General features: G+C 33.5%; 1 protein-coding gene across 6 annotated transcripts in view; it reads left to right on the top strand.

Moving 5' to 3' along the window:
* Positions 1-26,271, top strand: part of TBCK (TBC1 domain containing kinase) — a 237,930-nt gene that overhangs the window by 170,032 nt on the left and 41,627 nt on the right. The gene's annotated exons all lie outside the window — the stretch shown is intronic.

The raw sequence follows: 26,271 nt of genomic DNA, 5'->3' as shown, positions 1-26,271 counted from the left end.
AATTCAACCAACTATACATATGAATACATTTATCTCTTGCTAGTTACTACTTTTATATCTCTGATTTTATGTGTATGTGTGTCTTATTGCATTGCGTAGGACCTCTAGTAAAGTAAAATAAAAGTGATGAGAGTGGGTAGATTTCTTTGTACCTGAATTTAATGAAAATCCTTCTAATTTCACCATTAAGTTTGATATTATTTTTAAATTAATACTCTGAGTAATGAATTTCCCTTCTTCTTCTATATTATTAAGAGTACTTGAGTGAGTGTTGAATTTTATCAAATTCATATTCTATTAATAAGGATTGATTAGGATCATCTTTTTTCCTCCTTTAATCTGATAATGTTTACATTATTAAAAATTTTGATATTGCATGGTCCTTGCATTTCTGAGATAAAGTCTACTAGGTCTCTACAAAAAAGTAATACTGACTATATTCAATTTGCTATTATTTGCTAGTATTGACTTTCTGCATCTATGCTCATAGGTGAGATAAATCTATAATTTTCTTTTCCTGTCTATCCTTGTCAGTCTTTGATCTTAAGATTTTATTTCTCTCTCCCTTTTTTGACTGTCTAATCAGTTTGTATAAGAGGAATTATCTGTTTCTTATAGATTGACTTAAACTTGTCTATAAAACCACCTGAGTCTGATGCCTTTTAACCAGGGAGATATTTGATTATCCATTCTTCTTGAGTCACTTTTTATAAGTTCACGTTTGAAAATTATCTATTATCTACGCTGATTTTATTACAATCCTTTTTAAAGTATCTATTTTGTCTAAGTTTTTATGCCCATTCTTTATATAAAATATTTTTACCTGTTTTAACATTTTACCTCAAATTTTTTCCCCTTTTCCATCCTAGTATTGTTTATTTGAAGTCTTCTTTGTTCAGATTTAAATGTTAGAATAATAGAAAGTAGATACAAAAAATTATGTACGTATGCCTTACAAAAGCATATTCATTAAATTTAGGATAATCACAATTCAGATTTACATACTATATATTCTATGTTAGATTCTATAACAGATTAAAAAATGGCTTTTGTAAATTTAAACATAAACTGCACTCTGTGACTTGTAGAATCAAAGCTTGAAAACAGCTCTGAGAAGAAAATTATACTTAACTTTAATTTATCCATGTGCCTATCATATTTATTCCCAGAAGCAGATGACTGTAGTAGAAAAAGCATGAGCTTTGCTATTAGATGAACTTAGTTTCAAATTTCAACCCTGTTCCTTTTTGGTTTTATAATCTTGAATAATTCACATAACCTCTCTAGTTTCCTGTTTGTAAAAGTGAGCATAATTATAATAATTCCTACTTTGCAGGGTTGTTAAGCACCTAATTCAGTATCTGATACATAATAATATTAGCACTCAAACAAATGATAACAATCATCACACATTTAGTAATTAAAGGTTAAATGTTTCAACTTTGAAACTATGCAAAAATTTTCTGAAAGTCTTCTGTATCTAAATAATTTGTACAAAAGAAGAGATGTTCTGGTATTCTTCTATTTCCCCTCAGCTATGTTAGCTTTATTACTATCACTTTACATTTAGAAGTCACTACAAACAGTAAGGGGAGTAAGGGAGAGGGAGGCTGGCTTGCCAAAGAAGGAATCTTTCAGGCATTTTTTCCTCAGTAATTTCAGTTTAAGATTTCACTTTGACCTTTACCTCTTAGTCTCAATACTATTTTGATCCCCAAACTTGCCAAAAGAATTATTTTATCTAGTGCCAACGTCTTTCACATCTACTTTTCCTTAAATAGCTAAGACTCTGCTTGACGATTCTAACCACAGCTAATTGGGGGGCTAGGTAATATATATATATATATGTATATATATATACACACATATATATATATGTATATATATATATATATATAAAGGTATGTAACTGATGAATAGAATAAAATGGGTTTTTTGACAACTGAATATATTTTAGAGAAAGACTGGCCAGCACTGGATTTATTTTTAACCTATTTCTTTGTTAAATTTTAATCACCATATTAATTTATTGATGACTGGTATAAGTTAGTTGCATGTGCACTGTGACTAAGCAGGAATTATTATTCTTGTTTATAAACACAAATACTAGTCTGGGATTTTATTAAGTAAATTAAATTTTGTTTTGTTTATGTAATGTTAACTGTTTACATTTACTATTGTCGTAAAGTAAACAAAACATTCATTGAATTATCCTCAATTTACAGGTATGCTTTAAGTATAGATTAAATGAGTTTAGTGTACATGAAAACTTAAAAATACATTTGTATTCCTTAAGTTGGAGTAGCTTCTGAAAGTCTGTTATAAATACTAGTCTACAAAGTTTCATCTTGATAATAACACCACTGTTTTTTATAGTTTGAACAATTTAAAAATAACACTACAATGATTTATAGTTTTCAGGTACTCAGGTACAGTATTTTATTTGTTCCTAAACAAATCTCTGAAGTAAGTATTTTTATCCCTATTTTAGAGTTGAGGAAACTTAGAAGATTACTTAAAGCAAGTTAACTTTATCAGTAGTGTGTTGTGTTTTTCTCTCTTATTCATTGAAATGTATATATTAATATACAACATATCTTATAGTCATTGAGCACTTTTGTAATTTTCTTTTCTTTCCCTAGTGCACGTTTATATACACTCATGCAATCACCTATATACCTGCTCTTAAATTAGTTGAAATGTTTTTACAATAAGGTAGAAGGAAAAGCAGTTATGTGACCTCTTTTTTTTTTTAAGGTATTTAATGTATTGCTGGTGGTTTTCCAAAAAAAGAATTTTAAACCAGTTAAACCTCCAACAACAGTAAATGAAAATGCATAGTTCCCTATATCCTCCACAACACTGGACATTATAATTAAACTTCTTTTGCTGACTTGATAAGTTTTTAAAATCTCATTTACATATGCATGTCTTTTATTACTAACAAGTTTAAATTTTTTCTTATGTTTATTAACCAGTTACACTTTTTCTGTGAATTGTCTTCAGATAATTCTTTGTCCATTTTTCTACTGGAAGGCATTTTTATTGATGTGTAGTGTAGTGTTAGAATACTAATACTTTGATACCTTTGGTACATACTTTTCCAGCTTGTTGCTTGCTTTTACATTTTTTTTTAAATTTTAACACAGGTTTAAATTTTTTGTGCATGTGATTCCTTCCAAGACATTTTTTTTTTTAAATAACATTGGTTTATAACATTATGTAAGTTTCATGTATACAACATTGTATTTCAGCTTCTGTATATACTACAGTGTGCTCACCATCAAAACTTTAATTTCCATCTGTCACCATACAGTTGATCCCCTTTACTCATTTTGCTCTCCCCTATCCCTTTCCTCTGGTAACTACTACTCTGTTCTCTGTACCTGCATGTTTGGTTTGGTTTGGTTTGGTTTGGTTTGTTTGTATTCCACATATGAGTGAAATTATATGGTAAAGAAGATCAAAAGAAGTGGCAAAGCCAGGGAGGCATATCCTTAAACTCTACTAATTTAGGTTGATTTAATTAATCCTGAGCCCTTATACTGAGAAGAATGGAGCTAGGGGAAGATCTGAGTCTTTGGCAAGAAATGCTGTGGTTGGTTGAGAAGACAAAAACTACTCCAGCAAGATTTCTGAAGTCTATCTAATGTTAAAAAAGGAATCTTGATATGAACAGTCATTCCTAAGCAGAACTGATCCTCAGAGGGAGAATATCTTTGATCTGTCTCTAAGCTAAGTCAGGTTTTTACTTCTGTTAGTCAAAGAGAGAACGCCTCCAGGTTGGATAGAGCTAATGAGAACTTGTGTCTGAAGTTAAGGAAGTGAACATTTCACATTGAGTAGTCTGTCAGAGTCTGACACTTAGGACTGGCTGGGTTAAAATTATATGGAAAAGCTGTATGTATTAACATCATATTAAGGAAAATGAAGTTTAATAGATAAAGGCTTGCCATTTTTGAAATCTATACTATTTGTTATTCTTTTGTGTTTAATAGTATAGCTGATTGTTTTCTGTATATATAATTTATCTTCTACTAGTCATTTATAATAGCCTGTCACTATATTTTGATCCATTTAGCATGATCATGAGGTTGCCAGATTATTCAGTTATTATCAGGTAGCTATTTACACTTGAGAGCTGCATTAAAATTCCTAGACAAATTCTTAAATTCTTGGTGATAAATATCCCCACATCCTTAGAAAAGGAATAAGTAATTCAACAATATCATATTGTTGTCTCAATTATATGTAGATGTAAAGATAGAGAATATTACCAATCTACAATAGCTTGTTTTTACATGACTGTATTATTCTATTATGTATACATACATACACATACACACACACACACACACACACACAGAATGTATGTACCCTTTAGGACACCTGTCTTTTTCTTACACTCCCTTCACTTTGTATTCCACTTTCTCCATTCCCCTGACAAAAGTCACAAATTACTCTTTTCAGTCCCTGATCTCACTTGATCTCTCTTTTTTTTCAAACATAATCTTTCATGGATTTTTGGTACACCCCAATCTTCTCGTTTTCATCTTTCCTCTCTGTTACCTTCACTCAGTATCTTTCACTATCTTCACCTGCCCTTGCATGTCATTAAATATAGCATTCCTCAGAGATCTTTGTGGGCTTCCTTCTGTTCCCTCACAAGATGGATATTAGACAGTCTTGTATGCTTCCATCAAACAGTGACCATGGCTTCCAGTTATTAGCTCCTGCTCAAGCTTCTCTTGTTAGCTCTAGGAGACCAACATCCGATGTCTGCTCAACACTCCACTTGGATGTTTCACAGGTAACCTAATTCAGCATGTCTAAGACTGAATTTATTTTCTTTTCCCCTTAAAGCTGCTCCTCCTCCAGCATTCCCTGTATCAGTAATCACCATTTTCCTTCCCTGACTTGTTCAGGTCAGTATGTAGATTCATCTTTGATTCCTGCCTCTCCTTCCGAATTCAGTTAATCAGAAAAACCTGTTCACAAATCTATTCACTTCTATTTCTGATACCATCATTTTAGTCAAGTTTACCATCATCTCTTATCTGCTTTCCTGCAATTTCCTGCATCCATTCTTCTTCCTCTTTCTTCAGACTTCAGCTACCATAATCTTTTTAATTTTTTTTTTAACTTAAAACAACAGTAATTTATTGTCTCACACTTCTAGAAGCTAAAAACCCAAAATCAAGGTGTTGGCAAGGCCACGCTCTCTCTGTTGGCTGAAGGAGAGAATCCTTTATCTCTTCTAATTTCTGGTGTTTGCCAACAATCCAGTGTTCCTTGGCTTATAAATACATCATTCCAGTCACATGGCCATCTTCCCTTTATATGTCTTCACATCATCTTCCCTCTGTGCATGTTTGTCTCTATGTCCAAATTTCCCCTTTTTATAAGGACACCAGTCATATTGGATTTGGGCCCACCCTCAGCATAATCTTTTTTAACTAGAAATCTTGACAAGACTCTTCCCATTATCCTTACAATAAAATTTAAAATTCTAAACATGGTCTACAAGGCCCTGCACAAATCTTTCCATTGCCTACCTTATCAACTTCTTCTATCAGTGTATCTTTCCTTCTTATTCTTCTGTGCTTTAGATCTCTCCCAGTTTTAGGAATACCCTTTACATAATTCCATAATAAGATCTCTATAGCTGCCTACATTTCCTTTATTAAACTAAATTTCTGAAGAGTAAGAATTGCATCTTACTGGTTTTTGTGTTCTTGTTGCTTAGTATAATTCCTGATACATCGCAACCTCTTAATAAATAAAATAATAACATACATTCCTTTCTGATAGTTTGTGGGTACGTTAAGGACCCCCAGGGCCTAATTCAATGCCCGAGAAATAGTGTGCTCTCAATATATATGTATTTAGTTGAAGTAATTACCACAAATAAGGTTTTACTAGTTTACTCTCAGTTGAATAAAGCATTAAGCCACAACTCTTTATTCATCAGGCATGCTAGCTTTACCTACTTTTCCTTCATAGCATACGTTATATTGATAATTATATACTTATATATTTTATACTTATCTTTTGTTCTCCACTGTATCCCCAAAACCTATCATTGTGCCTGGCTTATCAATAAATAAATAACACCTAGTAATCAATAAATATTTTTGAATGAATTAACAAAAAGTTAATTCCAGTTAATCAGAGTTTTACTCTATTTCCTATGAGGCAATGTATCTAAAAAGTGGTCTTCAAAGTATTCTATAATACTTGTTGAAAATGCATATTAAAGGCTCCACAGACATCCCATATATACTAAATCAGTCTCCGAGGGTTGGCGCCTGGAATCTATGTTTTTACTCAAGTCCTTGGGTGATTCTTAATGTGATATGTGCATATAGTTTTCTCATGACTCATTTTTGAATCTAAACAGAAATGTTTCTTCATGGGGGAGGGGTGGGAACCACAATGATAAGACCTTCATATTTATGGTTATAGTGTTATTTTACTTTCTGCGTTAATTTTTTGTTTGTATTTTTTTATACTAATTACTTGTTTTATAGTTATTTATGTCTAACCTTTTTGACCAGTTAACTTTCCTTTCATGGACCAAAATCACCCCCTGTTTCACTACTCAGCAATCTCAGCCAGCTCAGTCTCTGAGTCTCTTCTCTTGTCTTTACTGCCAATGGCCAGCCCTCTTATAAATCTCTCTCTCCCTGGCTATCCCACCCCTGCTTGTTCTGCTTTGTGAGAGCAGTTTTTAATCCGTGGTACTAACATACAGCACTGGAATTTCAAAGGCCTTTCATGTAGAAATAAAGTAGAGAAATTCATCTAGGACTCAAAAAACTTATGTTTCCTACTAATACTTTATGTTTTCTCTCTTGAAATCAGTAAAAATAACCCTATTGAATCAACTCAGAATTTATGTAGTGATTCAAGTAATAATTACAGGGTATTAATATATGAGTAGGTATGATATAAACATAATTGTCATATAACATGGAAAGCATCAGGAATTGAAAGTGACACACTGTTCTCCTTGCTGATAACTTGAAAATATAAACAATTTTGCTTCAAGAGAATAAATGTAAAGAAGCGAAATATTGGTAGGAATTAGGGAAAAATCAAGAGAAGACAATGATTTAAAAAAAAAAATTTAATTTTACTTTTCCTTTTTTCCTCATCATTTTAAGAGAATTTTGACTGTTTTATTCATTTAGCAAACATTTGTTTTGAGCACCTACTAAATGCCAAGCACTTGATAATTTAATTTGTTAAGGGCTTTACAGTTGTAGAGAGGTTTTTACAGTCCTTATTTTATAGTAGTATGGACTGCATCTTTTCAAAGTATCTTGCTAACTGAGGGTACGTGAGGAAAGGTGGCTGGGAATGTATCTTCAGTTCAGATGAAAGAGATGATCAACAGTGCCCCAGCCTTGCCCCCATCACAACCATGCTGTTCATTTTCCATTCTCAACTGTTGTTTAAAACAGAGCCCCTCAAGTCCAGAGTTAGCATATAAACTTCCTTTCCTACAGTCTATCAGTTCCAAGTTGGGGGTGTACTTTAATTCAATGCACCAGAAAACTGTTTTGGCAGATGGAAATAATGTATCAGGAAGGGATAAAAACATGTATTAAAATTGTTTGGAAGGGTAGGCTGAACCAAAATCTCAAATCCTTTGCTAAATGAAACAGAGTATAAATAAATAAATGTAACAAAATAACTCAAGGGTAATTCTTTATTTCCAGGTCAAGAATATGTAAATTAATGATGTGCGTTTATTGCTTTTTCTCATTGACCCTTCATGTTTTTTCTCATTTAAAAAATCAAATTGTTTCACTACAGCAGTCTGAAGCTTGAAACATTTACATATTACATATCTTGTCGTTATATTTTTAAACATTTACTACTATCCTTTTTTTGTAAAGTATGAGAAATCAAAATTCACAGTTGCATATTAAAGATCTGTCTTCCTCTGAGTTATAGAAATCCCTGGGTCTTCTTATGCTAAATCATCAAATTAGTAAATGCCAATTTTCTGAATGTAGATACTTCAGTGTGCATCATCTGTTCTGAATGGAGCAGTGCCCTCTTAATACAGCAAGTGAAACAAGGGCAGAAAAAATGCCCAGAGCCAGACATGAATCAAATAATGACTGAATGAGCACTAGATTTCTAGAGTGTACTGTATTGAGAACAATTTTGGGGGGCAGAGGTAGGGGCTGGATCTTGGGAAGGAAAAGAGAGATGTTTAGAAGTTTGGGGTAGGAGGGTATTGGGGATGGAGTTCTTGATGGAAAACAAAAAAGAAAATAAATAAGAATTCTTGTCATCTTTGGTGAAAATAATAATTGTCATGATTTAGGGTAAAGAATCCTACTTAGAATTGGCCCAAGCCAGCAGCTGGACTGATCTGAGACACGGCACACTTCCCTACAGACATCAGGGAGAGGCTTTGACACAGCATTAGCATATCTGCATTGCAGTCGATAGGAAGGTTATGCTGGTGACAGTTTTTATTCCTTTGCAGGCTGATTTAGTTCAGTATTGATTTGAGACAGCTCCAATAGCAGTGTTTTTTCACGGGTAAGTCTATAGAATATATTTTCATCATGAAGAGTAATGGGCACAGATAGCACAATTCCAACCTGCTAATGAATATCTGGGGTCTTCCACTGAGATCTTTCTTATGCAGCCTCAAAGTCCAGGGATGTCATTTCAGGTATCAATGACATTCCATGGCATTTAAAGAGAAATGGATTCTGGCACAATTCTACAGAAGAGCTAGCAACAGACACTGATGTTATATACAGGATTCAGTGAGTCTAATGATTTTCACAATCCCAGGATATAAATGTCCTGTTTTTGTCAGCCATTCACCCAGGATATCCTATAAAATATGCAAAATAAATAAACAAGCCTTGTTATATGAGAAATAAATCTACTACTAAAAATTCAGTTTGTTAACCCAATTTGTACAGGTGCTAACACAGAATTTAACAAATAAAGGTACATAATGAAAAAAGAAAAGGCAGCTTTTATCTGCAGCATTCTCACATCTCCTAGAGAATCATTGCTAAAGGTTATTTCTTTCTTCATTTCCCGCGAAAGCCAAAATGAGCAACTAAACTGGAATTGTTTCAAAATACGTCTATCTGAATTATAGATTATTATTAAATTCTACAGAAATTAAGTAAAACAAACACTAGCAAAGAATAGATAAGAGTCCTGACAGGCTTGATTTAATTAATATATTTTAAACTTTTATGCTTATCAAATAGATATTTGAATTAGTTTAAGATTAATAAAACGTTTTCTTGAACAAACTAAATGGTTTCCACTGTTTCATATACCCTCTTATGGAAAACTAGATTCCCACATGTACTTACATCCATTTCCAAATCCTGTTTTCAGTTATATTCATCTGTTTCAGTTTCTTTTCCAGTACCAAGAGGTTATTAAAATTATAATTATGTCATACATTTGGCACTATGTTTCTATGTGAATTGTAGAATTGGCTTGTCTTTTTCCTTCCTCCCCTGAAAAAAAAAACCATTTTGGTATTTATATTGTGATTAAATTAAATTTATAAATAAGTAGAGAAAATTGGTATACAGTATGGAGAGTTTATTTTTTCCAAAAGCAGGGTATGCTTTTCTATTTATCCATGTCTTTTAGTTCTTCTGTGGCATTTTAAAGGTTTCTCATGTATTTCTTATTAGCATTATTACTATTTTAACCTTTCTGTTGCTATTATTATTGGGATATTTTATTTCATTATATTTTCCAGCTGGTTATGTATACAGAAAGACTGTTGGCTTTACAAAGAGTTTGACATAGTGGTAAAGAACACAGACTAGAATTTTTGAACCCCAGCTCTGCCACACCAGCTACGTGACCTGTTTCCTTGTCCATAAAATAGAGATAATAATATTATATACTTCATAGGATTATCGTGAGTATTAAATTAGTTAATATATTCAGAACACTGCGGCACATAGTAAACACTAAATTTTCACTGTTGTCATCATTATCACCATCATTTATCTGAGAGGCTAGTACCAGCTTCTGACTTTTTAATTTATTAGTCATTTGTTGGTTAATTCTTGATTATATATAGTATTCTTACCATTTATAGCATTATTATCATTTCAATTAAAGTAGCTTCATGTGTTTTAACCAATAAATTTATCATCTGGTTTTACAACAGAATATCTATTTTATTTTTTTTCTATAAAAAATACTTTTGAATACATTGAAATGTCTGTCAATGTGGCCAGAAATGCCAAATAAATTTTTTTAAATTTTATTACAGTATATAATTGTTGAAATATATCTGTACATTTTATAGTTACTATAATATTTTAAAGGTTTACTTCACCACAAGAAATATTGCCTGTAACTCTTTTATCAAATATTTTTCCTTTTCTTAGATTACTTTTTTATTGCATATTAAGTTGTATTAAGCCAAAAGGAGGATATGAAGACATTTTTTAACAACTTTAAAATAGAATATATCTAGAATAAATTTTGCAGAAATTTTTCCATTGCATTATAGCTGATAATTTGTTAGTTGTAATTGCTGTTACATTTAACAGACTTTTTTTTTTTTTTAATTTATTTTTTTGGCTGTGTTGGGTCTTCGTTTCTGTGCGAGGGCTTTCTCTAGTTGTGGCAAGCGGGGGCCACTCTTCACCGCGGTGCGCGGGCCTCTCACTATCGTGGCCTCTCTTGTTGCGGAGCACAGGCTCCAGACGCGCAGGCTCAGTAGTTGCGGCTCACGGGCCTAGTTTCTCCGCGGCATGTGGGATCTTCCCAGACCAGGGGCCGAACCCGTGTCCCCTGCATTGGCAGGCAGATTCTCAACCACTGCGCCACCAGGGAAGCCCCAAACAGACTTTTTGTAAATAAAATAGATTTTCTTATAAAAATTCTATATTTTTTTCATGCCCAATTTATGTTTTGGAATCTAGAACTCTAGTCAGATCCGAAATGAATTCAAAAATTAGTTTGCCCTTGAAATACTTTCATTTTCAATAAGAAAATATTTTTTAAGAAATGGGTACTAACCAATTTAACATCATGGAAATTATCCATTAGATTAATCAGTTCATATTCTGTAATATTGTGTGTTATAAACCTAAAGTACATCTTGATGATCTCTGGCTTTAGCCTGGTTGTTACATATACATAACCTTTCTGATCTCATTAAAATCAGAATCTCTTGATTTATGTGAGAGAAGTTTGAAATACAGCTGAGTACATTATGAACATTGAAACTTCTGTATCTATATTCTTATAAGAATTGTCTGGAATGGTTTGTTGTGTGTTAAAATAAATGATTCGAGATTAGAGACAAGTAAGTATCCTTCAATTTTAAAGTCTTCTTTCTTCACAACTAAAATTTTGAATTTCCCTTCACTTAAGGTATCTCGATTATATATCAAATAACAGTGGTTGGCTGATACATGATATTAGCTGATCATTCCACCAGATATTAGTCATGGTAATAACAGTTAATACCACAAGCACGTTAGAGATCTCACCAGCCTTGTCCTTGGTACAGCAATAAGGACGAGAGAGGTAGATCTCTAGACTTTCTCCCTTCAGGATTTACTGAAGCTTCCAGCCAGAGAGTATTTTGGTTGTTTACTTGACTTTGGTTATATAGTGAGGGGAGTGATGGGGGAATTTCCCAAGTGACAAGGAACACATGAACAAAAATTTCCTTCTATGTATAAGGAAAAGAGTAAGAGTGAGAGAGAAGGGTGATGAAGTCAGTAACCCAGTTCAAGTAAAGGCTGTACCTTGGAAAGGTAGAGTTTGAGATGAGAATATCAGTTTGACTAAAATACCTCTTAGTCACCAGCTGGCTCTACTTCCTGCATTTCTGCTGCCATTGAAAGCTGACCGTAAAGTTCTGTGTGGAATAGAAGCTCTGTCGCATTCCAGAAGGAAGGTTTCACAAGTTCTACCTTTTGGGAGCTCAGCTGAGTGGAGCCACTCTCATGTTTAGCATTTCCATCTTGTTTACCTCAACCCAGGAAATCTGTCAGGTTCTGGTCTTATATGGAAAATTATTTCCAGAATCTTTTAGAAAACTGTATAGAGTAATACCAGAACCACCACTCCCCCCAACACATTGCCATGTTGACCCTGTTTTTGATCCTTAAATCCCTATGAGAATTCTTCACTTACCGCCTCCATTTCTTCCACCCTCACTTCAAACCACTTTAAACTATGAAATGTTTCCCAGCTACTTGTCTTTGAAAGGCATAAGTTCTTATTGATCCAAGTTTATATAAGCATGTCATGCTTTATGAATAATACTTTACTAAGCCTCACAATTAGAATCATTCCTGAATCTCTTTAAGTAGAAACTCCTTTGGTGTCATTAAATATTATGTGTAGGTTTCTAACTTTTGTCCTAAGAGGTAAGCAAGAGTTTTGTGACCTATTAACAGTTGAAAATCAATCAGAAAAATATGTCATAGAATTCTAAAGCTAAAACAAACATAAGATATCTGATCCTGCCCCTTCATTTTATACATGAGAAAACTGAGGCCCAGAGAGATGAAATATCTCAAAATATCAATATTGTATATCAAAGAGAAAATTACTTTCTTTACAGAAATTTAGCTTACACACAATTTTTCAGGAGCACGTCTATGAAAATTTTAGCATAAAATCCCTAATCACTGAAAAAATTCTATCTCCATTCTTCTTTGTGTTTCATATTCATGTACAGTATCTCTTCTATTTGAGGGAGAAAAATATTCTCTCTAGTATGACAGCTGTATTACACAGCTTCCAGAGCATGATAGTTTTATTTCAGACTCCATTTCAGATGCTATATTTCTATATCTTAGAAATAGTAACCTTCCCTATTTTCCCTAAAAACAAGGAGAAATGAAAATACTATAATGCCATTTAAACAATTTATTGTTTTAAATATAGGGATAAAAGTAGCTTTGCAGATTGATAAAGTTTTTGATGATAGTTTTTCTTTGTTAAAATTCCTTTGAGAATGGTAGTTAATGTCTGCCTGTGCCATTTGCAAAAGCCTGTCCCTCCTCATACATGAGCTAGAAATATCTAGCACTAAGAAAGCAGAGCCTATTGTAGACATGGGGGAAAACAAGAATTGATGGATATTGCTCTAAAAAATCTCAACTTTATGTATTCTAAGCCTTGTTAATAGTTTACATAGTTTAAGATTTTCTCAGCAGTGTATATCTGTGCCTAACAAAATTAACATTTTTTCCTTTTTTCTTCAAAAATTGTGTATTATTTCTCATGACTTAAACTGCAGTTTTTATGTGGATAATTCCAAAAATATGATCCTCTAACCATGACTTCTCCCAAACACCAGTTTATGTCTACAACTGCATTTCAACACTTCAACTTGGTAGACCCTCAATTTTATACATCTGCATCAGAACTTGTCTTCGCCTTATCTACTGTCTCACTGTTACTATCTTCTTTTCTCCCTTAATCACCCATGTCCAAAACATAAAAGCCATCATTTACTCATCCCTGTCCTTTATCTTCCATATATTTTCTTACAGTGCCTCTCATATATTCTTCCCCTTTATCAATACACCCAACTTTACTGAATAGCTACTGAGTTCCAGGCTCTCTGCTAGGTAGTAGAAGTATAAAAACAAACAAGTCCTAGTCCCTGCTTTCAAGGAGCTCATGGTGTATTTATTGGAAGAGACCAGTATCAGTATGGAACAGGGGTTGTAAACCTGAGACACTCTGGTTACATACTTGTAAACTAAACTTTTAAAAATTCTTTCAAAATGAAAACAGCAACCTGACTGAAATTTCTGCCTTGTTCATGCCAGGATGAATTGAAACAAATGTGGAAAGGATTTTAAATGAGAAAGGCTTTATTCAGCATACCTCCTAGAGGTAGAACCGAAGCCCTAGAAGTAGAATCAAAACACCTTCCCCGTGTGTTTGATAGAGTTGCTTCACACAGAATATGCATGTAAAGCCCCACTTCTTTACTTGGCAAACTCCTCTTCATCCTTTTAATCTCAACTGAAATGTTACCTTTTTAAAGAAGTGTTCCCAAACTGTACACTTTCTCCTGGCAAATGAACCACTCCTTATGTATCATGACAGAAACCAAGTTGCAGTAAGTTCTGGAGTGAATGAAAAGAAAGTGGAGATGAGAAAGTAGAGGGATAGTAGCTAGGGAAGTACTTGCCCCTTGGAGAGTAATTTTATTATTTAGTATTCATTCTTTATGTTTATCTTTCACTATGAATGGGAGAGAATTGGATGTATTTGTAGGCCTAGGAAAAATCTGTAGGCCAATACAAAACTGTATTTGTAGGCCAGGGAAATGACTGAAGGAAAAAAGAAGGTAATGAATAGAGCAAAGCTCTCGATTTCCAGTGTCATCACTTAATCTAAATCTTCATAAAATTCACTTTCTAACAAGTCTTTCTGCCTATCATTTTTCCCATCTCTAATTCGTCCTTCAAAATATGGCCAAATTAACCTTCCTAAGATACTGCTGTTAACATGTGACACATTCCTCCAAAAATCTTATATCCTTGAGCTTCTCTGTCTTTCAGAGCCCTCATGATCTGTCCCCTACCTACTTACTCAATACTGTTTCCCTCTAATTCCCAGGATGATGCTCAGCTCAGTAAGACTAGTCTCTTCATTGTCTTTTTCATAGCCATTGACTGTAAGTTCTGTACGAACAAGTATCTTTGTTTTGTTCATTAATGTATCCCAAGCACATTGCATGGTACCTAGTAGGTGCTCAGTAATTATTTATGGACTGTTCCCACGCTCATTCACACTTCAGAACTCTTACAGTTACCTACTTGTGCAACACTCTTCTTCCTCTTTTCTTTTTTTAATTAATTAATTAATTTATTTATTTATTTATTTATGGCTGTCTTGGGTTTAGCTGCGCGTGGGCTTTCTCTAGTTGCAGCGCGCCGGGGCTACTCTTCATTGCAGTGTGCGGGCTTCTCATTGCAGTGGCTTCTGTTGTTGCGGAGCACAGGCTCTAGGAACGCGGGCTTCAGTAGTTGCAGCATGCGGGGTCAGTAGTTGTGGCATGCGGGCTCAGTAGTTGTGGCTCACGGGCTCTAGAGCACAGGCTCAGTAGTTGTGGCACATGGGCTTAGTTGCTCCGCGGCATGTGAGATCTTCCGGACCAGGGATAGAACCCGTGTCCCCTGCACTGGCAGGTGGATTTTTAACCACTGCGCCACCAGGGAAGTCCCCCTCCTTTCTACTTTTCTAAACCTTACTGATATTTCCTGACTGAAGTACTACTTCCTCCACCTATATTTTGGTAACTACTCCCCATATTGTGTTTATTCTGTATTCTTATAGTATGTAGCTGTGATTCCATACATGGAATCTTATAAGAGAAGCAGTGTAATGATGTGGTTAAGAGCTCAGACTCCAGAGCCAGACTAAATTTGAATCCTGGCTCTGTTACTTACTGATTATGTAACCTTTGTTAAGTTATTTAACCTTTCTCTGCCCCAATTTCCTCATCTATGAAATGATCAAAATAATAAAACCTACCTCATAGAATTGTTGCAACACTGAAATAAGCTCATATATGTCAAGTGCTTATCATAGTGACCAGCACATAGTAAGCACCATATAGATGTTTTCTGTTATTATTGTATAGTTTGTTACTGCTTTTTTTTTGTATTTGATATCATTTATTACCTTAATACTTTGAAAAGTCAAGGCCCACATACACACACACACATATATATATTATTGCTTTTATGTTAGTCTTTTTTTTTCCAACCAGATTAGGGACTCTTTGAGGTGGAAATGATATTTTATCTCTCTCAAGATGGCCAGCACAAAGCTAGTAGATTAAATATTTGTTAATTGGTGATTTATTAAAAATTTAGACTGTAATAAGACTTTACCATGAAATTCAAGCTGCTTCATTTGGGATGTGATTTTTAATAGTAACTTATTTTATATAAAGATCTACAGTCTACCAAACATTTTTACACTTATTATATCAATTGATCCTCACAGTAAATTCGTGAGGTAAGTGTCATCCTTCTCGCAATACAGCTTAGAAATGTAAGGTCTGAGAAGGTAAGCATCTTACCAACCTCTCTCTCAGCACTGCCACGTCTCCTTACTTCTTGCCTGCTCAGATAGGTATAGGACAGATTATTAAGTCTTCTGTGCAAACAGGCATTCTACTACAAAACAGAATGTCAACCACCCCTTCTTTCAGATATGCCTGAATCTCTACAAATGATTGTCTTGGGCACTCCCCCTCACTTGCCTCGTGAGGGAGGGGGGAGTGATTTGAGTGTCCAGAAACACCCACTTCTCTACCCTGCCGGATGAGACGGAAGGGCATTTTATCTTGAACAAAGGGGATGCTGGGATGATAGTTGGAAGTAGTAGAGTAATTTCTGTCCCTTCTCAGCCCTGGGGGAGACATTGGTGGCTTTTGTTGGCAGTTTCTATTATTTGGTAGCAATTAGAACCTCTTTGTTCAACCTAGGAACAACATCATTCAGCATCCTGTTACACATACATGCATTTATTTATCAAACATTTCAGCACCTTCTCTGGGCCAGACCCTCTCATCTCTTGCTATGAGAGATACAAAAGAAATCTAAGAAATTTAAGCTATTGATATACCTGGCTCTTTGTTGTCATCAGCATGTTTATACTGATCCAGTCTTTCTCCTAGAAACATGATATGTCACTTGAAAAGATCCTTGAGTAGAGTTTTGTTTTTATAAGTTGTCCTAAAGAAAGTTTATTTTCATCGTGTTGAAACATACATTATTTAATACATGATTAGCCCTGTGATGTTTCCTGCCTTATAAACATGCCTACTTTTGCTTTTCATGCTTTCTGCTTTATATTTCCACCTTTCTTTTAGAAGATTATCTTTAGTGTTACAGGTGGTGTTCCAATTCCAATTATTCGGTGAAATTTAATAGTCTTTCTAAGTGTTTTTGCCCGAAATTAAGGTAGATCTCTATAGGAAATGTATGCAATGTGTGTCACTTCCTGTGCTGCCTTATTTTGGGTTCTAGAATTATAAAGTAGATATTTAATAAATGTTACTTTGCTTCCAAAGTGAAGAGATTTTAAAAAGACTCAAAGAACCAGTACTATAGACATTTTGAGGTCATCCTGTCCCTGAGAAAATCCCTCAAAAGCTTTAAGAAACTGTCAAATCTATCATGTATCTTCTGAAAGCAGCACTCCTGGCCTCATTTATACCCAGGTACTATAAATATCTTTTGGAATCCTTAATTTCCAAGTGGCCTTAGAGAGGGTAATTATTTATATTAAGATTTTATCCCTCCTTCTTACCCTCCCCCTAAACACACACACACACTCACAAACACACACAAAATAGCATAATATATGACAGTTGCTTCCTTCCATAATGAAGGGTGTTTGTTGTTTTGTTTTTAACCTTCTAATATACATTATGAGTATGATCACATACAGAGCTGTTTCTGAGAGCAGGATCAAAATATATTACTCTTAAAGGAAATACAATTCTTGCTAAGAAAAATATCAGCCATTTAGGCAGTAATCTACTAAGTAATTTCTACTATCTTACGTTAAACAAGGAAAACTTTATAATTATTTAGTGATGATAATGTAATTTACATTTGTGGTGGTAGAAGTTTGGAAAAGTATGTTAAATATTCTTCCACATAGCCAACAGGCCCTTTTCTCTAAATTCTTCATACATTTGATGAAGAGGTGGATAAACATCAGTTTATTCAAATATTTCTTCATGCAAAAAAGAGTAGTCCTTACCAATGAAACATTCCAGTGAACTTCAAACATTTTTTATTCAATTGTCTATATTAAGTTTTGTGTGTCTCCTTTCTGAACTTGAATGCATGAAAGCCTGCCCTACTTGCTGATCCTTTTTTTAATCATTTTAAAACTTACCAGAATTTAAGAATAATAGTGATTTTATTGTTTTTCTTTAACATCTCTATATGTTTTCTAGTGCCAGATCTGATTACCTACAATGGTGAATATAGCCATGAATTCTTATTTGTGAAGCCTTTTTATATTTCTGTAAATATTTGAAAAGAATTGTCTTCAGACAGATTAGATTCATAGTTATGAAGTATTTAAGAGAAGTATATAATAGTGCTGGTTGAAAACAATCTCATATTTTTATAAATGTTTAAATTTTCAAAAACAACTCATGCTTAATTATTAAAATTTAAAAACAGAAAATCATTAAGAAAAAAACCATGTTAATTCCACTGACTCACAGATTACCACTCTTACCATTTCTATGCATCATTCTTATATATATGAAAATATATTTATACACACATGCATGTATTTACACACACACTCACATAGTCACTATGATATACATCACCAAACTGGTATCGTGGTGAATTTATTGTTTTATAGGGTCTTCTTCCCCTTGATAATATATCCTGAATATTTCCTCTACTAAGTAGTATTTTTCTAAAATACGATTTTAATGCATGAATGGTATTTCTTTATATGAATTCATTGTTACTTATTTATCCTATCACCTTTTATCATGTGTTGACATTATTTCCAGTTTTTCATAATTTAAGAAAAACAATATGTGTTGATAAATATTTTTCCATACTGCTTTGTACAATCTGTGGTTATGTCCATGGAACAAATTTCTAAAAAGAAATTTCTATTGCATGCATATTTGAAAGTTTTTAATGCATATTACCAATTTTTTCTCCAGAAAGTTTATGTTGATTCACACATCTAAAACATGTGTATTTTATTTTACTTATTGATTTTTATTGAAGTATAGTTGGTTTACAATGTTGTGTTAATTGCTATATACAGCAAACTGATTCAGTTATACGTATATATACATTCTTTTTTTTTAATATTCTTTTCCATTATGGTTTATCATAAGATATTGAATATAGTTCTCTGTGCTATACAGTAGGACCTTGTTGTTTATCCATTCTATATATAAAAGCTTACATCTACTAACTCCAACCTCCCAATCCATCTGTCTCCCAAACCTCTCCCCCTTGGCAACCACCAGTCTGTTCTGTATGTCTGTGAGTCTGTTTCTGTTTCATCGATAGGTTCATTTGTGTCATATTTTAGATTCCACATATAAGTGATATCATATGGTCTTTGTCTTTCTCCTTCTGACTTACTTCACTTAGTATGATAATCTCCAGTTGCTTGTATGTTGCTGCAAATGGCATTATTTTGTTCTTTTTTATGGCTGAGAAGTATTCCATTGTATATATACACCACATCTTCTTTATCCATTCATCTGTTGATGGACATTTAGGTTGTTTCCGTGTCTTGGCTATTGTGAATAGTGCTGCTATGAACATAGGGGTGCATGTATCTTTTTGAATTATAGTTTTATCCAGATATATGCCCAGGAGTGGGATTGCTGGATCATATGGTAGCTCTGTTTTTAGTTTTTTGAGGAACCTCCATACCGTTTTCCACAGTGGCTGTACCAACTTACATTCCCACCAACAGTGTAGAAGGGTTCCCTTTCCTCCACACCCTCTCCAGCATTTGTTATTTGTAGACTTTTTAATGATGGCCATTCTGACCAGTGTGAGGTGGTGCCTTATCGTAGTTTTGATTTGCATTTCTCAAATAATTAACAATGTTGAGCATCTTTTCATGTGCCTTAAAATGCGTATTTTAGAGTTCTTCCCTACACACTTACTGTCAGAGTTTAACCAACAGCAAAAGATTGTACACTCAAATTAGGATAATTCAAGAATGGTTATAATAATTACAAAGGTATAATAGTTACAAAGATAATCGTGGAATGTTGGTGAAAATGTAAGAGATAATGCAGTAAATTATGAACATTAGCGACAGCCCTGTTACAACCTAAAGGCCAAAAGGGATCGGGGAGGAAGAGGTTATCAGAACATGGAAAAGGAGAAGCAGGTAGAGAAAGCCATCTTGAGAGGAACAGTGACCTTTGGTCAACAAACATAGCCAGGCCAAGGTGACTTTTCAAGTAGGGAACCAGGGGAATATATATCCTGACCTTACTCTCCCTATTGTCTGTACCACCTTAAAAGCCAGAGGACCGAGGGTCCCTCTTGTAGCTGCAAATAGAGTCTTCCACCCAGCAGAGAACGAGGCAGGAGCCAATGGAGAGTGAATCTGGAGGGACAAACAAAAGATATCCCAGAACACTTACATACTTTTTCTATTTCTATGATTGTATATACGTTTTTTTAATATTTCTATGATTGAGGTAAAAACATTTTCTTTACCTATTTGTATTTATTTTGTCAAGTATATGTATACATCTCCCCTCCCTTCATTTTAACTAAGCAGATTTTTTTCTTATTGGTTTGTGTTATTGATTAAAAGAGTTCTTTATATAATAAGGGCATCTTAAATTTTTTTCACATATATTTCTCTTCTTTAAGAGTTCAGCTTTTTCCGTATGCTTAAAAATAATTTTAGTCATCAATACTTATGCTTTTGTGATTCCAGTTTTTACACATAATTTTTTGTTCCACTTATAAATCATTTTGCTTTGTAGTATAAGATAGAAACATGATTTTATTTTATTCTAGGTAATAAATGGCGTCAACACTATATCCTAAATAATATACCCATTCCCCCAGTGATTTGATATGGAATCCTATTCTTTTACCAAATACTTATATGTATTGGAGTCTGTTTCTGTGCATCCCATTACGTCCTGTTAGTCTTCTAGTCTATTCTGGTGCAATACCATGTGGTGTTATTTTATACAGTTTTAACATATAACAATGTATTTTATTATTTTTCAACATTTTCTTGACATTCTCACCTATTTAGTCAAATGAACTTTAGAATTTATATTTCAAAATCAAAAAGAAAGATCCTTTTAGAGTTTTGATTAAATTGTAATATATTAATACATTGTTCTGAGGAAAAATAAAGATCTTGTAATATTGAATCTTTCTTTCCAGATAGCATTTTATGTCTCTCAGGTTTTTCAAATGCCCATCACAGAACTCTTTCATTTTCTTTAAATGTGATTCTCTTATTTCTAAGTATTTTGTTTTGGAGGAATAGTTTGATATTGTGATTGAAAGCTTTTGCTCCTTGTGTTTTCTTACTGGCTGCTGCTGCTGTAGAGAAAAGCTAATGATTTTGTTGTATGTATGTTGTAACTAAAACCGTACCAAATTCTTACCAGTTTTATTGGATTTTCCTCTGATTATTCTAGATTTTCTAAGAAGACTATTGTCTAAGAAATATATATTTTTTCCAATATTTACACTCAGTATTTATTTTTCTTATTATCTCCACAACAACTTTCATAACAATAAAAATAATAATGCGGATAGCTACATTATATTACTCCATTTTTATTTTAATAAGTCTGCCTCTGTGGTTCATCATTAATTATCATGTCAAATATTTGAGATAAAGAACATCTGCCTTAATGAAATCTTTCATCGTTCTAATTAACTTTCCTTCTGATATGTGTTTACCATGAGTTTTTCTTTTTCTAAAATTGGGAATAAATGTGAAGTTTTATCACATATGGCTTTGTGTCACCTACAGTGATGATTACATACTTCATATCCTTTGACTAATTAAAGGTGATGAATTATGTTTAAAATTGTCCTAATATTGAACCGTCCTTCATTCCAGGAATATGCTCTACTTTGTCATAGTATGCCATTCTTTTAAATTGCTACTGCATTCGGTTTTCTAGTTTTGAGATTTTTTAAGAATCTATATTCTTAAGGAATATTGGGGGGGTGTTTAATGCTATCTTTGTTAGATTTAAGTATTAGGTTATGGTCACTTCATAAAAGAACCTTTCAATGTTTTCTTTGCCTTGGAACAGTTATGAGATAGAATTGCTTCAGCAAAAAAATGTGTTTGGCACCTTCCTTTAAAGTAATCATTTAAAAACTGTAAAATTTTACCTGTATTTACAAAGTCTATTCAGTTTTTCTGTGGCTTTTGAATACACACACACACACACACACACACACACACATATCATTCATCAGTTCTCTTCAGCTCTACTTAGGCCTATGGATATTTAGGTCTATTCAGATTTTATATTCTTTTGGGAATATTTGGAATCAATTTTTTTTATTTTTTCAAATATTTTTACATACTTATATTCTTTCTCATTTATAGATAATTAGGAAGGAAGGAAGGAAGGAAGAGAGAGAGAAAAAGAAAGAAAGAAAGAAAAAGAAAGAAAGAAAGGGCGATATATAAAGAAAATATGTAGAGAAAGAAAAAATATATAAATATGTTTGTTTATATTTTTCTCATTTCTTATCGTGCACACAGTTCACGTACAGGTTTTCTAGTTTTATTGATATTCCCCGAAGTTTCAACTCTATTTTTTTTTTATCTATTTTTTCCTTCATTCATATTTTTATTATCACTAAATTATTTTGCCCACTTTCCTAGGGATAGTTTTTTGTGTGTGTTTATTTTTTTGCCTTCTTTAGATACACCTAACTTCTTTCAATTAATTAGAGTACATTTTGTAAGCTTATATGGTAGCAACTGTCATCTTCAATTTTTCAGTTGAGGAAAGGAGAGATGGCTGTGAGAAATTATTGAGGCGGATACAGATTTCAGTGTTCTTGATTAACCATTACAGTGCCCAGAGGCTAGAGAGAATCTGATGATTTGCCATCCCTGAAGAGTCTGTCTAGTAATCCAGACATAACAATAGACTCTATAATGTTATTTAATCATATTTTTATTCACTCACTCATTCATTAAATATCTATTAAGTTTATTTGGTTCCAGACCTTGTGCTATCTTTTGGAGATACAAATATGAAAAGACACAGAACCTGCATTCAAGGATGTTGTAAGTCAAGAGGAGAAACAGATAATGTATTACAAGTATAATAATTACTATGATGGAGGTATATGCATGTTGTTTGGGAAACACATACATAGCACAAAGTTACTCAGGAAAAGTAATAGAAGACTTAGAAAAACCATTTTATTCATTTATATTCAACAAATATATTTTAATATCTTTTATGTGCCAGATAATATGCTGAGACCTGGGGAAGACATAGGCCTAAAAGTCATTTTCCTTATCCTTGAGGAGCTCTCAGTCTAGTGGGAAGTAAATAATCCTATTATAATAAAGATGTGTACCTGATACCTATGCGGACACAGAAGAAAAACTAAGTAAGACTGCCAGGAGTCAAAAAGACTTTCTTTACAGAGAAAGTAGTATTTGAGCTGATACTTGTAAGGTGAGCAGGGATTTATTAGATGGACAAAGTGCGGCATTCTAAGCAGAGGGAACAACGTGGGCTAAGGTGACACAGTGGTATAAAAAGGCAAATAGTCTGCTAATGCCAAAGTACAAGGTACAAGGTGGTGAGGGATGAGAAAAAAAGGTGAAAGATAACAAACATTTATTGAACTCTGACACTGTGTCAGACACTATTCTAAATATTTTATATAGATTAACATTTAATTCTTACAGCAGCCTAGGAGGATTCAGATAAATGCTGTTATCCCACTTTATAGATGAAGAAATTGGGCAGAGCGGTTAAATATCATGTCCAAAGTCACACACTGATGAGTGGGCGGCCAAGATTTGAGTTCTGGTAGTCTGACTCCAGCGCCTATGGTCTCCTGCCTATTATAGACAGAGACCAATTTATAAAAGGCTTTATATTCTATACCAAGGAATTTGGATTTCACTCCATCAATGTCTAGAAGCCATGGAGGTGTATTTAATTATAAAATTTACATGATGAGATTTTTATTTTAACTCATGGCATTTGGCATATGGATTAGAAGGGATGACTTTAAATGAAGAGCAAAGCAGAGAGAAAAGGAGGCAGCCAGAGGGGCAAACAGCTTCTACAGTCCATGTAAAGGATGATGGAAGCCCTGAGATAGAACAGTGAATCAGGCAACAGATTCAAGAGTTATTATGGTGGAATTTGGGGATATGTTAGATGGGAAGGAGGAATAAGGAAGAATGAAGAATCTACGATGATTTTCAGATTTCTGTCCTAGGTAACTAGATTGAAGTTAGTGCCAGGATCCATGATAGAAAATATGGGAAGAGTGTTCTAGATACTGCCTCTGTATTCTCATAGTTAATATGCCAGGGATGCAAGGATTTTTAAGTACCCACAAATCAGTCAGTGTGATATACCAAATTAACAAATTAAAGAGTAAAAACCATATGATTATCTCAGTAGATGCAGAAAAAGCTTTTGAAGCATAAAAAAGTTTCCATTTATGATAAAAACTCTCCAGAAAGCAGGCATAGAGGGAAGATACCTCAGCATAATAGAGGCCATATATGACAAACCCACAACTAACATCATACTCAATGGTAAAAAGCTAAAAGCATTTCCTCTAAGACCAGGAACGAGACAAGGATGCCCACTCTCACCATTTTTATTCAACATAGTATTGGAAGTCCTAGTCACAGAATCAGACAAAAAGAAATGAAAGGAATCAAAATTAGAAAGGAAGAAGTAAAGCTGTCACTGTTTGCAGATGACATGATGCTATACATAGAAAATCCTAAAGGCACCACCAGAAAACTACTAGAGCTGATGATGAATTAGGTAAAGTTGCAGGATACAAAATTAATATATAAAAATTATTGCATTTCTATATACTAACAGTGAACTATCAGAAAGAGAAGTTAAGGAAACAATCCCATTTACCATCAAATCAAAAAGAATAAAATACCTAGGAATAAACCTACCTAAAGAGGTAAAAGACCTGTACTTGGAAAACTATAAGACATTGATGAAAGAAATTGAAGATGACACAAACAGATGAAAGGATATACCATGTTCTTGGATTGGAAGAATTACTATTGTTTAAACGATCATATTACCCAAGGCAATACACGGATTCAATGCAATCCCTATCAAAATACCAATGACATTTTTCACAGAGCTAGAATAAATAATTTTAAAATTTGTATGAAAACACAAAAGACCCCAAATAGCCAAAACAATCTTGAGAAAGAAAAACAGAACTGGAGGAATCATGCTCCCTAACTTGAGATTATACTGCAAAGCTACAGTAATCAAAACTGGTACTTGCACAAAAACAGACACATAGATCAATGGAACAGAATAGAGAGCCCAGAAATATACCCGCACACCTATAGTCAATAAATCTACTACAAAGGAGGCAAGAATGTACTATGGACAAAAAAGTCTCTTCAATAAGTGGTGCTGGGAAAACTGGACAGCTACATGTAAAAAAATGAAATTAGAACATTCTCTAACACCATATACCAAAAAAAAAGTCTACCATTTCAGACTCCAGGTACCATGACAAAGTCATTCTTCCAGTAGTTTAATGGACACAGTAACATACCTGTCTTGTTACCAGGTTTGGATTTTTGCTTGCTTGGTTAGCATTATCACTAACACATCCAGATAGCCCTTTCAGAAAGCCCACTCTACTGAAAGATAATTTTTATCAGTAACGTTGCTAACTAAATTCTGACTCTAGGTTAAAAATAGAATATTAATTTTTTAAAAAAGTCATTCTCATACCAATTGGTTTCTGATGTTTGGATATCTAAGTTTAATATAATTGTGTGTACAGGTTCTTGGGCAGAAATGATAATAGACATTTTCAGAGCTGTTCTATAGTTATTCTAAATTCTTGTCCATTGTCAATAAACAAAGTTCCATGAATTTGAAACCCTAGTCACACAGGAAAATACCAATGTCAGTGATACTAAATAAGACGTAAATTGTATAGAGGAAGTTCTACTTTTATGCCCCTAAGTGGATATTGTATAATGAATAGTAAAATTGCATATAAAACTGTGTAATAAAAGGAAAGCTAGATTCTGTATTTTTATATTATAATTATTTTTTTAAAAAAGCAAAGTAGTATAATTTGTCCAAAATATAACTTACTAATCTCCTAAAGTTAATTTGCAGAGGAACATGCTTGCAACATATTAAAGTTCTTTGCTGATACACACAAAAAATTTCAGAAAGTTATGAATTCGTCAGTGATTCCTCTCTCCTTCTGTTCTTAGCATTTCACAAGGCAATCGGTCTTTCCTTTGAAAAAACACCTCACATATGATGCATTTGATTGGAACCAACACCAAGGTCAAATCTTTCTTAAATCAGTCAGTTCTGCCTCATCTCTTTCTATCACATTTGAGCCAGGAACTTGTAGTGAAGGAAAAGAATAATGCTTTCCTATATGTGTGACTAATAAAAAAGTAAACATCAGTGGTAGGGAATACAGTTACACAGTACACTGCTAAAATGAGATA

Source organism: Balaenoptera physalus (genome assembly GCF_965194825.1).
Source record: "Balaenoptera physalus genome assembly, chromosome: 5".
In the NCBI taxonomy this organism is placed as follows: domain Eukaryota; kingdom Metazoa; phylum Chordata; class Mammalia; order Artiodactyla; family Balaenopteridae; genus Balaenoptera; species Balaenoptera physalus.
The sequence above is the reverse complement of the archived record's forward strand: the minus strand, read 5'-3'. Positions and strand labels throughout refer to the sequence as shown.